The sequence below is a fragment of the Rhinatrema bivittatum genome, chromosome 12, assembly GCF_901001135.1.
Source record: "Rhinatrema bivittatum chromosome 12, aRhiBiv1.1, whole genome shotgun sequence".
Classification (NCBI taxonomy): Eukaryota; Metazoa; Chordata; class Amphibia; order Gymnophiona; family Rhinatrematidae; genus Rhinatrema; species Rhinatrema bivittatum.
The window spans coordinates 48855000-48870840 of record NC_042626.1 but is presented as its reverse complement, the minus strand read 5'-3'; the positions used below and the strand labels follow the sequence as shown (position 1 = coordinate 48870840).

The window sequence follows — 15841 nt, the reverse complement described above, 5'->3', positions numbered from 1 at the left end:
GTAGTAGCGGATTGACTCAGTCGTCAGTTCCAACCACATGAGTGGTCCCTGGATCCCCCAGTAGTGGCCAGGATCTTTCAACGTTGGGGACAACCAACAATAGACCTCTTTGCATCACATCTGAATCACAAAGTAGACTAATTCTGTTCTCTACACGCACAGAAGAATCAGCCAGCCAAGGACGCCTTTGCTCGCCCTTGGAACTCAGGCCTACTATAAGCGTATCCTCCGATACCGCTCATAACCAAAACTCTTGTGAAGCTACAACAGGAGAAGGGGTCCATGATACTCATAGCCCCGTGTTGGCCTCGACAAGTATGGTTTCCCACACTTCTAGACCTCTCAGTCAGGGACCCCATTCGCCTAGGTGTAGCACCCACTCTCATAACTCAGGATCAGGGTCGGTTGTGCCATCCCAACCTTCAATCCCTATCCCTGACAGCATGGATGTTGAAAGCTTGATTTTACAACCACTCAATCTTCCAACCAATGTATCTCAAGTGCTTCTAGCTTCACGCAAACCTTCCACACGAAAGAATTACTCTTCCAAATGGAAGAGATTCACTTTGTGGTGCAGACAAAAGAATATTGATCCTTTCACTTGCCCCACTACTTCTCTGCTGGACTACTTATACTATCTTTCTGAATCTGGTCTCCAGACTTCATCTGTAAGAGTACACTTAATTGCAATCTCAGCTTACCATAACAAGGTAGGAGATGCACCTATATCCACACAACCTCTTGTCAGTAGGTTTATGAGAGGTTTAACTCACCTTAAACCACCAATTCGGCCTCCAGTCACAGAATGGGACCTGAATCTGGTTTTAACAAGACTCATGCGTTCTCCTTATGAACCCATAGATTCCTGTGACCTTAAATTTCTCACATGGAAGACTATCTTCCTCATAGCTATTACATCAGCTAGAAGAGTTAGTGAGTTACAAGCACTTGTCACGTACTCACCCTATACAAAGTTCCTACATGACAGAGTGGTTCTCCGTACACATTCAAAATTCCTCCCCAAGGTAGTTACGGAATTCCACTTGAACCAATCCATAGTTTTACCCACATTCTTTCCAAGACCTCATTCTCACCAAGGAGAACGGGCCTTACATACCTTGGACTGTAAGCGTGCGCTAGCATTTTACTTAGACCGCACTGCAGTCCACAGGAAATCCACTCAACTCTGTATCTTATGATCCAAACAAACCGGGGAAAGCAGTGGGTAAACATACTCTATCCAATTGGCTAGCAGATTGCATACAGTTTTGCTATGAAAAAGCAGGCCTTCCTCTCCAAGGGCGAGTAAAGGCACATTCAGTAAGAGCAATGTCAACCTCAGTAGCACACTATCGTTCAGTGCCAATCCTTGACATATGTACAGCAGCAACATGGAGTTCTCTTCACACCTTTGTAGCTCATTACTGTTTGGACAAAGAAGGACGACAAGATGCAGCCTATGGACAATCTGTCTTAAAGAACTTATTTCCAGTTTACTCTCAACTCCTTCTACATCCAACCTGCTGTAATCTTCGGCTGATTCATTTTCAACAACAATACTTCACTGTTGCTTCACTACAAAATGACTCAGCCTCTAGCTTGCTAATCACCCATATGTGAGGACTAGCATCCTGCTTGTCCTGGGATAAAGCAAAATTGCTTACCTTGTAATAGGTGTTATCCCAAGACAGTAGGATGTAGTCCTCACGAAACCCAACTGCCACCCCGCGGAGTTGGGTCTCATACCTTTTATTATTTTATTTTTTGCAAAAGCTTATTGCTACAATACGAGACTAGAGTGAGACCGCTGTGGCAGAGAATATCATGGCATGCTGGGCATGCTCAGTGGCCTCACAGTGCCAGTCAAAAGTTTCTAGAAACTTTGACAGAAGTTTTCCCGCAATAGGGCTCCATCAGTGACGTCACCCATATGTGAGGACTACATCCTGCTGTCCTGGGATAACACCTATTACAAGGTAAGCAATTTTGCTTTTCAGTGAAGAGGTAGGAATCAAGCCAAGTGGATGAGAAGCTGGTTTTAGTTTAGTTATGATTTTGCTAATCTCCATCTTTGAGAGTGTGTCAGATGTTGACCAATGATTATGTGCAGTAACATGATCCGATGTGTTATTAGGGCAGGTATAGATTTGCTGTTTCAATCTCTGGATTTTTTCAGTTAATGCTGAAGCACAATCATTACAAGAAGTTCTTGTAAAGTCATTGTTTGTAGTTTGGAGTACAGAAGGGTCTTTTATTAGACACTTAACTGTTTCAAACAGTAGTTTTGAGTTGAAAACTAATTCGTGTACTTGTTTTGCATAATAGGCTTTTTTAGTTTTATTCGTTAGAGTTCTATATTTATTTTATTTATTTATTTAAATTCTTTTAATATACCGATGCTCAAGACCAGGTTTTATCGTACCGGTTTACAATAAACTAGGGGGTAAACCAGTTAACACTGAAAGCGAAAGTTACATTACAACAGGGAATGTGGAACAAGGCTGTTAGGAAAAAAAAGGGATAGATTAACAATTTCTAACTGGAGAGCAGTGCATGTAAGCAGAGAGTAATTGCTTACATGGTAAGAATTATATACAATTTACACAGTGGAGTTGATTAGACAAGTTATATGAGAGCGCAGTTAGCAGCAAAACAGTTCCTTTGTGCAGCAGAAAGGGGACGCAACCGTGGGGTGTTGGTCTGTGTGGATTACCATAAGGCTTCTTCAAGGATATGCTTGGGCGAACAGCCATGTTTTTAATTTTTTTCTGAATGTGATATGACAATGTTCCTGGCGGAGATCTGGCTGGAGAGAATTCCAGTGATGCGGACCGGCAGTTGATAGCGCTCATTTTTCAATGGCGTTGTGTATAGAGGATTTGTTCGGGGGAACCTGGAGGGAGTCTCCGTATGCAGATCTGGTAGGTCTTGCTGAGGAGTGTGGTTTGAGGGGTATGGTGAGTTGGAGAGAGGATTGCTGAAATATGGTTTTGTGAATGATGGTCAGTGTCTTGAAGAGAATTCTGTAGCGGATGGGTAGCCAGTGAAGTATTTTTAGAATCAGTGTGATGTGGTCCATACGGCGAGAGTTTGTGAGTATCCTGGCTGCAGCGTTTTGCAGCATTTGAAGAGGTTTGGTAGAAGAGGCCGGGAGACCGAGCAGCAGCGCATTACAATAATCAATCTTTGAGAATAGTATGGCTTGAAGGACCGAGCGGTAGTCATGGAAGTGTAGGAGAGGTCTTAACTGTTTTAGGACCTGTAGTTTGTAAAAGCCTTCTTTAGTGGTTGTGTTAATGAATTTTTTAAGGTTCATTCTGGAGTCTAGGATGGCTCCTAGGTCTCTCACTTGATTTACTAATGGTGTATTAGTAGTGTTGGCTAGTGGGTTATTATCATTGGGGGAAATGACCCCGTCTTGGACGTATTGAGAACAAGGCTGAGGCTTGTGAGGAGGAAGTTAATGGCGTGAAGGCAGCTATTTCAATAGTTTAGAGTGTCGGAAACGGGATCCTTGATGGGGATTAGGATCTGCACGTCGTCCGCATAAATGAAGTAGGTGAGGTTGAGGTTATTGAGTAGTTGGCATAGGGGGAGAAGATATATGTTGAATAGGGTCGGCGAGAGCGAGGAACCCTGGGGAAATCATACCTAGTATAATAGGTATGATTTGTATTTTCTTAGAGATTTGTCTGATGGGTTTTCATGCCAGAGTTTTTCAAGTTTTCTGAGGTGTTTTATTTGTTTCTTTCAGTTATTCATTATACCAAGGGTTCATTTTTCTGAGATTATCATAATTTATGTTTGCAGTTTTGGTTTGAATTGAGCTGTGTTTATCTGCTATTTCTTTGATCATTTTTTCCCATGAATCAAATGCCTCATTACAGATGTTTAGATTTATTTTGTTGATTTTGGTCTCTAGTGCATTTGTTAGATTTTCAGTTTTGATTTTCCTTCTGAATGTTTGAGGGTTTTTGATTTCGGAGTTCAACACTGAATGATTTTTGTATATTAACTCTGCTTTAATTAGATGGTGATCCAGCCAAGGAATTATTTTATGCTTACTATTTATAATGTAATGGAATTTGCGAATATGAGGTCAAGAGTATTGCCTGCTTTATGGGTGGCCTCGGAGACATGTTGAGTCCATCCTAAGGCTTCCATTGTTTCTAGGAACTTGTCACAAGAGATGGTTCGTGGAGAATCATTAACATGTAGAATAAAGTCTCCTAAGATTATTGTTGTCTCCAGTGAAGAGAGTTCTTTTGTGAAAAGTTCGATTAAGGGTGAGCAGACCTTTTGGAGTACTCCTGGAGGGCAGTGTATGAGTTCAATGTTAATTTGTTTTGATTTTAAGATGGCTACTTCATAGGGTACCCATAATGGTAACAACTACAGTGAAGGCACTATTTATATTTTCTCACATACCAATACAATACATACAGGGGCAGATTTTAAAAGATTTACGCGCGTTGGGGGGTTACGCGTGCCAGGCCTATTTTCAAAAGGCCCGGGACATGTGTAAGTCCCGGGGCTTGAAAAAATGGGCGGGGCAGTCCAGGGACGTGGAGGGGCGTTGCCAGAGGCCTCTGCAGGGCCGCTGGGCCAGGGGATCGCGCGCCTGCAGTTGGCTGGCACGCGCAAGTTACACCTGCCTCTGGCAGGCATAACTTCTACAACAAAGGTATTGGGGGGGGTTTCTTTAGGGCTGGGGGGCGGGACAGGTAGGGAAAGGGAGGGGAAGGTGGGAGGGGGAAAGGAAAGTTCCCTCCGAGGCCGCTCTGATTTCGGAGCGGCCTTGGAGGGAACGGGGAAAGCCAGCTGGTCTCCCCGAGGGCTCGGCGCACGCAAGTTGCACTAGTGTGCACCCCCTTGCACGCGCCGACCCCTGATTTTATAACATGCGCGCACATGTTATAAAATCGTGTGTAAGTTTTAAAATCTGCCTCACAATATTCAACTCACCTCATACTAACATTAGGAAGGGGAATTGGGATAATTATGTCAAAAACTGAAGGAAAATTATTAGAATGGAGTTGCACATGGTGACTCTAGCAGAATATTGCTATGCAAAACGCATACTCAGGGGATTAAGAATTAACAAAGGACCACTATTATTCACTGAAGATGAGATAGTCATACAGAAATGGAATGCGATACTGAATAAATGCTGATATGATTTGATGCTCTTGATTATTGAATCGACTAATAGAATGTATTCAGAAAGAGATAAATATGGAATTATCCAAGGTACAACAAACCCTTCCCAAAGAAGTTTTGGATAATCATATGTGTGAGCTGCAGAAACAATTAGATGAATTCAAAAAGGAAACCAGAAAGATTAAAATCAACAAATTTTATTGAGATGAAAAAGATTACAATGTTTACCCATGGATGCAGAAAAATAAAAAGCAAGTTACTCGCAAAAAAGGGAGATTTCTCATCCTCTGATGACTCAGCTGATGAGTCTTCTTCCATTGAAAACAAAAAAGATGTTAAACACATTTTGTTTCAGGATTCTGATATGGGTATACAGAACTCTGATCAACATTCAACTTTTTTAGGGCCTTATCCTCGAGACAACAAGACAACCCCAGGGGCTTGATATCAGAGGGGCAAGAGTATAGGTACAAATTACAATCTACGCCAATAGGTCCTAATGGATATAGTGATGGCTATCGAGATGTAGATCAGGTTAATCAGCAAACTGTATTTAACTTGTCTTCCAAGAGATTGTCTAAGGCAATGATTTCTGTGTTAAATAAAGGTTTTCCATTTGTACCTACTTGTAAGTATGACGCATTTGAAACACGTGTTGAATTGCATAAATTCTTTAGACGATTGCACATCAGTGATTTTTTTTGCTTCAGGATCACAGTTATACACAAATCCTGTTCTATATAAGCCATCAAAGTGGATTCCTCCAGTACTTCCATGTCCACTTATACAAACATTTCAAATCCTAATGTTAAAAGAGTTAGACACTCTGGAACATCAACCTGAACATAAGAACATGCCATACTGGGTCAGACCAAGGGTCCATCAAGCCCAGCATCCTGTTTCCTACAGTGGCCAATCCAGGCCATAAGAACCTGGCAAGTACCCAAAAACTAAGTCTATTCCATGTAACCATTGCTATAAAGTGGCTATTCTCTAAGTGAACTTAATAGCAGGTAATGGACTTTTCCTCCAAGAACTTATCCAATCCTTTTTTAAACACAGCTATACTAACTGCACGAACCACATTCTCTGGCAACAAATTCCAGAGTTTAATTGTGCGTTGAGTAAAAAGAACTTTCTCCGATTAGTTTTAAATGTGCCCCATGCTAACTTCATGGAGTGCCCCCTAGTCTTTCTACTATCCGAAAGAGTAAATAACCGATTCACATCTACCCGTTCTAGACCTCTCATGATTTTAAACACCTCTATCATATCCCCCCTCAGTCGTCTCTTCTCCAAGCTGAAAAGTCCTAACCTCTTTAGTCTTTCCTCATAGGGGAGTTGTTCCATTCCCCTTATCATTTTGGTAGCCCTTCTCTGTACCTTCTCCATCGCAATTATATCTTTTTTGAGATGCGGCGACCAGAATTGTACACAGTATTCAAGGTGCGGTCTCACCATGGAGCGATACAGAGGCATTATGACATTTTCCGTTTTATTCATCATTCCTTTTCTAATAATTCCCAACATTCTGTTTGCTTTTTTGACTGCCGCAGCACACTGCACCGACGATTTCAATGTGTTATCCACTATGACACCTAGATCTCTTTCTTGGGTTGTAGCACCTAATATGGAACCCAACATTGTGTAATTATAGCATGGGTTATTTTTCCCTATATGCATCACCTTGCACTTATCCACATTAAATTTCATCTGCCATTTGGATGCCCAATTTTCCAGCCTCACAAGGTCTTCCTGCAATTTATCACAATCTGCTTGTGATTTAACTACTCTGAACAATTTTGTGTCATCTGCAAATTTGATTATCTCACTCGTCGTATTTCTTTCCAGATCATTTATAAATATATTGAACAGTAAGGGTCCCAATACAGATCCCTGAGGCACTCCACTGTCCACTCCCTTCCACTGAGAAAATTGCCCATTTAATCCTACTCTCTGTTTCCTGTCTTTTAGCCAGTTTGCAATCCACGAAAGGTCATCGCCACCTATCCCATGACTTTTTACTTTTCCTAGAAGCCTCTCATGAGGAACTTTGTCAAACGCCTTCTGAAAATCCAAGTATACTATATCTACCGGTTCACCTTTATCCACATGTTTATTAACTCCTTCAAAAAAGTGAAGCAAGACTTGCTCTGGGTAAAGCCATGCTGACTTTGTTCCATTAAACCATGTCTTTCTATATGTTCTGTGATTTTGATGTTTAGAACACTTTCCACTATTTTTCCGGGCACTGAAGTCAGGCTAACCGGTCTGTAGTTTCCCGGATCGCCCCTGGAGCCCTTTTTAAATATTGGGGTTACATTTGCTATCCTCCAGTCTTCAGGTACAATGGATGATTTTAATGATAAGTTACAAATTTTTACTAATAGGTCTGAAATTTCATTTTTTAGTTCCTTCAGAACTCTGGGGTGTATACCATCCGGTCCAGGTGATTTACTACTCTTCAGTTTGTCAATCAGGCCTACCACATCTTCTAGGTTCACCGTGATTTGATTCAGTCCATCTGAATCATTACCCATGAAAACCTTCTCCATTACGGGTACCTCCCCAACATCCTCTTCAGTAAACACCGAAGCAAATAAATCATTTAATCTTTCCGCGATTGCCTTATCTTCTCTAAGTGCCCCTTTAACCCCTCGATCATCTAACGGTCCAACTGACTCCCTCACAGGCTTTCTGCTTCGGATATATTTTAAAAAGTTTTTACTGTGAGTTTTTGCCTCTACAGCCAACTTCTTTTCAAATTCTCTCTTAGCCTGTCTTATCAATGTCTTACATTTAACTTGCCAATGTTTATGCTTTATCCTATTTTCTTCTGTTGGATCCTTCTTCCAATTTTTGAATGAAGATCTTTTGGCTAAAATAGCTTCTTTCACCTCCCCTTTTAACCATGCCGGTAATCGTTTTGCCTTCTTTCCACCTTTCTTAATGTGTGGAATACATCTGGACTGTGCTTCTAGAATGGTATTTTTTAACAATGACCACGCCTCTTGGACATTTTTTACTTTTGTAGCTGCTCCTTTCAGTTTTTTTCTAACAATTTTTCTCATTTTATCAAAGTTTCCCTTTTGAAAGTTTAGCATGAGAGCCTTGGATTTGCACACTGTTCCTTTTCTAGTCATTAAATCAAATTTGATCATATTATGATCACTATTGCCAAGTGGCCCCACCACCGTTACCTCTCTCACCAAGTCCTGTGCTCCACTGAGAATTAGATCTAAAATTGCTCCCTCTCTCGTCTGTTCCTGAACCAATTGCTCCATAAAGCTATCATTTATTCCATCCAGGAACGTTATCTCTCTAGTGTGACCCGATGATACATTTACCCAGTCTATATTGGGGTAATTGAAGTCTCCCATTATTACTGCACTACCAATTTGGTTAGCTTCCCTAATTTCTCTTAGCATTTCACTGTCCATCTCACCATCTTGACCATGTGGATGGTAGTATACCCCTATCACTGTAGTCTTCCCTGACACACAAGGGATTTCTACCCATAAAGATTCAATTTTGTATTTAGTCTCATGCAGGATGTTTATCCTGTTGGACTCTATGCCATCCCGGACATAAAGCGCCACACCTCCTCCCGACTGCTCCTCTCTGTCATTGCGATATAATTTGTACCCCAGTATAGCACTGTCCCATTGGTTATCCTCTTTCCACCATGTCTCTGAGATGCCAATTAAGTCTATGTCATCATTTACTGCTATACATTCTAATTCTCCCATCTTACTTCTTAGACTTCTGGCATTAGCATACAAACATTTCAAAGTTTGTTTTTTGTTTGTATTTTTATTCTGCTTTTTAATTGATAGGGATAAGTTAGAATTTTTTAGCTCAGGTGAGTTTTTAGTTACAGGCACTTGACTACTTTTCTAATTATTGGAACCTCACTGTCGGGATGCCCTAATTCTAATGCATCATTAGTATCCTTTAAAGATACCTCTCTTCGAACCATGCGCTGCTGAGCGACTGTCGGCTTTCCCCTTTGTTCTAGTTTAAAAGCTGCTCTATCTCCTTTTTAAAGGTTAGCGCCAGCAGTCTGGTTCCACCCTGGTTAAGGTGGAGCCCATCCCTTCGGAAGAGACTCCCCCTTCCCCAAAAGGTTCCCCAGTTCCTAACAAAACTGAATCGCTCTTCCTTGCACCATCGTCTCATCCACGCATTGAGACTCCGGAGCTCTGCCTGCCTCTGGTGACCTGCGCGTGGAACAGGGAACATTTCAGAGAATGCTACCCTGGAGGTTCTGGATTTAATCTTTCTACCTAAGAGCCTAAATTTGGCTTCCAGAACCTCCCTCCCACATTTTCCTATGTCGTTGGTGCCCACGTGTACCACGACAGCCGGCTCCTCCCCAGCACTGTCTAAAATCCTATCTAGGCGACGCGTGAGGTCCGCCACCTTCGCACCAGGTAATTTATTTATTTATTTAAAAACTTTTTTATACCGGCATTCGTAGGACACATCATGTCGGTTTACAAATAACTGAGAAAGTTATTTGTAAACCGACATGTTACCAGGCGATCCTCACGCCCACCAGCCACCCAGCTATCTACATTCCTAATAATTGAATCACCAACTATGACGGCCGACCTAACCCTTCCCTCCTGGGCAGTAGGCCTTGGGGAGATATCCTTAGTGCGAAAGGACAATGCATCACCTAGAGAGCAGGTCCTTGCTACAGGATCCTTTCCTGCTACACCTGGTTGGTGCTCTCCCATTATGAGACCTTCTTCCTCCAAGGCAGCACCAGGGCTGCCAGTCTGAAGTTGGGACTTGACTACTATGTCCCTGAAGATCTCATCTATATACCTCTCTGTCTGCCTCAGCTCCTCCAGGTCTGCCACTCTAGCCTCCAGAGATCGGACTCCTTCTCTGAGAGCCAGGAGCTCTTTGCATCGCATGCACATGTACAACTTCTCACCGGTGGGTAAAAAATCATACATGTGACACTCGATGCAAAAGGCTGGGAAGCCCCCCTCTTGCTGCTGGACTGCTGCCTTCATCTCAATTTTGATCAGTTCCTAGTTAAGATTTAGGTTGCTATGGGAGTAGGAATGTGTCTAACTTCCTTTAAATGTATTAGTGAATTCACTATGTGTCTGGTAGTGGCCTACCAGGGTCTGATCGAATTCTCAATAAAGTTTTTGTTGATGGTTTGTTTTTTTTTTGTGAAAGTGGCACCTGCCTATAAATTAAGGGATGAGCTAGGGGTGGGAGAGTTGGGAAATACAAACAGTCTAACTTCAGTTAGTCAGCCTGAGTGACTCACTGCTCCCTTGATTAACAAATGTTGGTCCCTATTCAAACCCAATCACACTACCTCAACACCTTTCCAAGGTGAGTAACTGAGATGAACTATTCAACTTTTTTACTTTGGTATATACTGCTCCTAGCTTATTTCTAGCTTCTGGCTACTTTTTTTGTGTGTGTGGGGGGGGGGGGGGGGGGTTTGTGTTTTTTTTTTTTCAATACAATGCACTCAGTATTAAAAACAAACAGTCAGCTCTTTAAAAGTCTGGAGAACACTCAGTTCTGCAGACTTTTAAAAATAAACACACTATCTACTGCTACCTTATTGACTGACTAAAAATACAAACAGTCTAACTTGTTTATTCACTGCCTACCTACTGCTACCTTATTGACTGACTAAAAATACAAACAGTCTAACTTGTTTATTCACTGCCTACCTACTGCTACCTTATTGACTGACTATTTAAAAATGCAAACAGTCTAACTTGTTTATTCACTGCCTTTCTGACTATTAAAGGCACAAACACACAAACACACTAAATAATATTCCCAAATAGTTAACTTTGCCCCAATACTTTTAAAAAAGTCAATGTCCCAAGCAAAAACTTACTGATTCCTTTCAGCCACCAGCAAGGTGATCCTCTCCTCTCATATAATATATCTAGGGATGAAGGGCATGCTATTAAGAGTTTATGTGAGGTCACATCTATTGTAGTGGTACCAGTGGATAAAGGTGGTGGAATAGTTATTTTGGATGAAGTGGATTAAGACAAAGAGGTGTTTATGCAACTTAACAATACTTCCTCTTATTTAGAGGTGACAGAAAATCCTATTCCCCTGTTAGATAAGGAAGTAAAAATTATATTAGATCAAGCATTAAAAGATAAGATGATTTCATCTAAGGAGTTTAATTTTCTATATGTTGCTCATCCTACTATACCTTACTTTTACACTGTGCCAAAGATTCATAAATCTTTGATTAAGTTGCGCCGGGAGGTGAACCCTTGGCCTGGTGCAGGATTGGTAGGCTCTCTGGTTGGACCCAGAGAGTGACTGCCACCAGGAGGCAGAGCACAGGAGGAGACAGAGGCTAGCTGGAGCTTCACCAATAGCAACCTGGGGTTCCCTCAGGTTGAGCGCTTGGTTACCCAGGCTGCCTGGTCTTAGGTGGGCCTCGCAGGATCTCCAAGAAATAAAGTTCAGGGGTGTGCTCACCACGAATAAAGGGTGCGCGGTCGATGTTCAGATCGGGGTGCTCAGGAGCCAGAGAAGGCCAGAACAAGGTCTTTGAATGGCGAGCAAGGATCAAGGCCAGAATCGAGGATAGCGTAGTCAGCCAAAGCAGGGGTCAATACCAGTGGTCAGTCCAAGGATAGTCATTCAAGCAAAGGTCAGGTTCCAGGCGGCAGTCAGATGTCAATGTTCATGCAGAGGTCAGTTCCAGGCAGCATGCAGACGTGGTCAGTGGACAGGCAGAGGTCAGTTCCAGGCAGCGATCGGACTTGGTCGAGAAGCAGGCAAAGGTCAAATCCAGGCGGCGGTCAAACATAGTCAAAGAAACAGGCAGAGGTCAATACAGAGAAGACAGTCCGAATGGTACTACCTGGGGAGACGAAGGAACAGGAGGACTCTGGAAAAGGAGGACGCTGGAACAAGGCACAGGGACAAGGAACAGGAAGGCAAACTTGCTATCACAACGTAATCGACCCGTTTGCCAAGGCGATGTCCTGGGAGACAGGGCCTCGCTTATATACTATGCACGTAGATGTCATCACAGAGCGACTCAATCGGGTTTCGCGTGCTTGGCCCTTTAAAACAAATGAGGTCGGCTGCGTGCGTGCCTAGGGGCGGGGCCGAGGCAATGCTGGACGCGGAGCCCCGGCGGGAGCTGTGCTGTGAGGCCTGTGCTGTCGCCGGAATCGGAGTGGGCCGAGGGGAGCGACGGGGATGGCCGGGACTGGCAGAAGAGGAGAGACCTGAGCTCGTGGACGGTCGGGAGAGGTGAGCAGGGCCCGGCTGCGGAGCATGCGCAGCCGGGAAGCGCAACAAGTTAATCCACCGAGTAGACCAATTGTGTCAGGCATTGGCTCAGTGTTGGCGCCATTGGCTAAATTCAGTGATTACATTTTACAACCATAATATTAATTCCATCTCATGTAAAGGATTCTATGGATTTCATTAATCAATTAACTACTTTACCACCAGTAGATTCGTCTTGGATTTTAGTTACCACTGATATCGCATCCTTATATATGAATATCCCACACAAAGAGGTTTTATGTATAATTAAGGAAACTATTAATAACAATGATATGCCTTAAAAGAGACGTGAGTTTTTGTCAAAAACTGCTGAGATTACCCTGACTTGTAATTTTTTACCTATAAATTGCTTTTTTTTTTTTGAGTGGTCCTTTGGGTCTTCCGGGTCCACATTTCTGTAGAAGGTATTTTTACTGACTAATTTAGCGTTCTCTCAGGTATTCAAAGACTCTCTTGGAAGTAAGAGAGCAATGGGGAAATGAATAAGAGGTTTTGCTTTCCCCTTACAATTTGTTTGCATTAATGAGGTTTGTTATGTGTATTGGGATTGGTGAATTTCAGTATTTTCCCGTGCAGGAGAATTAACATTGAATGAGTCTTTCTGATCAATTTGTCTTTGATTCTATTATTGTAAGTGTAATTGATTTATTTATTTTAAGTGGTAGCGATTATAGGAGTCTTTAATTAGTGTGAATATATATACGGTATGTGTTTATCGGCACAGATTCCCTTATGCTACATGGTGCCGTATGCGTGTTGACAGCCACTTCTGGTTTTAAGGTGAGCAGCGGGTTTATTTCATGGTTGGTTAGGAGAATATAAGTTTTAGGTTGAGAGATTTCTTTGTGATACGCTAAGGTTAAATTTCTTTGATTCTTTTGTTTTATAGTTTTTGAAGATACCAGTTTGAAGAATGGAGTGGTTTAAAAATGTTTAAAAGAGTCCATGATACATTGTATTGATGAGTAAGGCTTCAGCTTTAACTGGAAGTCATTAGTGTGTATAAGGGCAAGAGGATATAGCGCAGAAAAATTGGTGAGGATTTATATTTAACACAATTTATAGTTCTTACCCAGTATTAGTTAGTATTCTCTGTTCACTTTATTAAATTTATATTATAGGGATTATATTATAGGGATATTATAGGAATTCAAAATTCCCCTGATGAAGCCCATTTCAGAGAGGGTGAAACGAAGAATTCTGTATTGGGAACTATGTTTATAAGGCCCCCCTATATGAATAAAGGAGCAATTAAGAGCCTGGATGAAGGATTATTTTAATTGGATCAATGCAAAGAAGAGCGCTTGATATATAAAATAAATTTACAATAATTCAAGCAGACCATTGAAGTTATATCTTTTAGATATGATGTTTCAAAATAAGTAATTTATTGCCCATTTAAGGTTTTAGGAGACATTGGAACTATTGGTTATGTTTGTAATCATATATAGGATAGAATTGTGAGTTACATTGTAACATTGTTATAATGATTTTGTAAAGATAGAAAGTGATACATTGTGTTTTTAATAGTGTGTATGAATGAGTGAATGTGGTATAGGGTTTGTATCAAATGACGGATGAGATAGGTAGTTTTTAATGTGTATAGGTAGGATATAGGTAGTTTTTAACGTGTATAGGTAGGATATAGGTAGGTTTTTAACGTGTATAGGTAGGTATAGGTAGCTGCTGCTCTGTTCATGGTGTAGGACCGCAGTCGAGGATGCCATGAGTCGGCAGAGAGGGAAGGTGCTTGACCCATTGTGGGATTACAGCATGAATAACACCGGAATCACTTTGGGGAGACAATCCATCTTGGAGGGAGTGTTGTGAAAGATCATCTAGGTGACTCATTGTGGAAATGAACCCAGTAACTTGGTGAGAAATCCACATTAGTATGACCCCAAGCAATAACTCTTGAGGGCCTAACTGAAGCGATTTGGAGTATGGAGCAAGAATATGTGAATAAATATTAAACTGTTCAGTCTTTAAATATTCCAACATTACAGGTAAGATTTTCAAAAGTGCTGGCTGTTTATTTTAAAGGTAATTCACGGGAGAAGGAGCAGGGGAAAAAAGATTTCATTGTAACAATTTCCTGCCGTTCGAGGCTGAATACTTTGCCTGGAGAAGGTAAAGACTGTTTGCTTCCTGGTTCCTGGGGTGACGCCCACTGAACAGCAACGTGACGTTTACAGCTGGGGGCTGGAGCTTAAAAGCCAGTCTCTCTCGGCGCTTGTCGCCGTCCCGGCGCGTGTCGCTACCAGGGAATATTTGGACTTGACTGGACATAAGTAAAGTGAGTAATCACTCTTATATTTTCTCTCTGCTCCCAACCCTCCCAGGTTTGAATGTTAAATTGTAGAAGACTTGGAGAAAAGTAATATCTGGTATCATTACACAATTCCTCAATAAAATGCCGCATACAAAAAGAAAGGTTCTTATACCTGCTATTAAGTTCACTTAGAGAATAGCCACTGCCATTAGCAATGGTTACATGGAATAGACTTAGTTTTTGGGTACTTGCCAGGTTCTTATGGCCTGGATTGGCCACTGTTGGAAACAGGATGCTGGGCTTGATGGACCCTTGGTCTGACCCAGCATGGCATTTTCTTATGTTCTTATACCTGCTATTAAGTTCACTTAGAGAATAGCCACTGCCATTAGCAATGGTTACATGGAATAGACTTAGTTTTTGGGTACTTGCCAGGTTCTTATGGCCTGGATTGGCCACTGTTGGAAACAGGATGCTGGGCTTGATGGACCCTTGGTCTGACCCAGCATGGCATTTTCTTATGTTCTTTCTTATGTTCTTTCTTATGTTCTTAGAGGTAACAACACCCTCTCTATCTGAGCCATATCAATCTCAGATACCAGCTTTCTTTTCGTCCACTCCTAGAATAGAGCCGGAGGAGGTGGTCATTGTAGAAAAAAGCACTGAGCGGGTGCTTAATCTACCGACCGAAACATCATTGAGCCCCGGAGCTCCGTGTACCCCTCCACCGCCACAAGCAAATTCTTTGGAAGTATCAAAAATTTCCTCATCCTTAAGTGAAGGCAGTGGAGAGGTCCTGGCTAATAAAGGGAATGAAGAATCAGGAATAAGAACAGATCTGAAAGTTTTACCACCTAAACCAAACGAAATAACACTTGATTCCCTATGGTCTGCTATTGTATCTCTCGAAACTGCAATAATAAAACTAACACAGCAAACTACAGATGCGAATCTGCAAACAAAAAATTTGGAATCTTCATTAGAAAAAATGAACAAGGAAAAACAAGGAGTGGAACTAAGATTGAATGCGCTTGAAACCTGTCATCAAAGGTTTACAAAAACGGAGATATTACATAACAAGAGATTAGAGATGAT

At 41.8% G+C, this 15841-nt stretch overlaps 1 protein-coding gene across 9 annotated transcripts in view; it reads left to right on the top strand.

Moving 5' to 3' along the window:
- MAPT (microtubule associated protein tau) overlaps positions 1–15841 on the top strand; it is a 405891-nt gene that overhangs the window by 191126 nt on the left and 198924 nt on the right. The window lies entirely within an intron of this gene.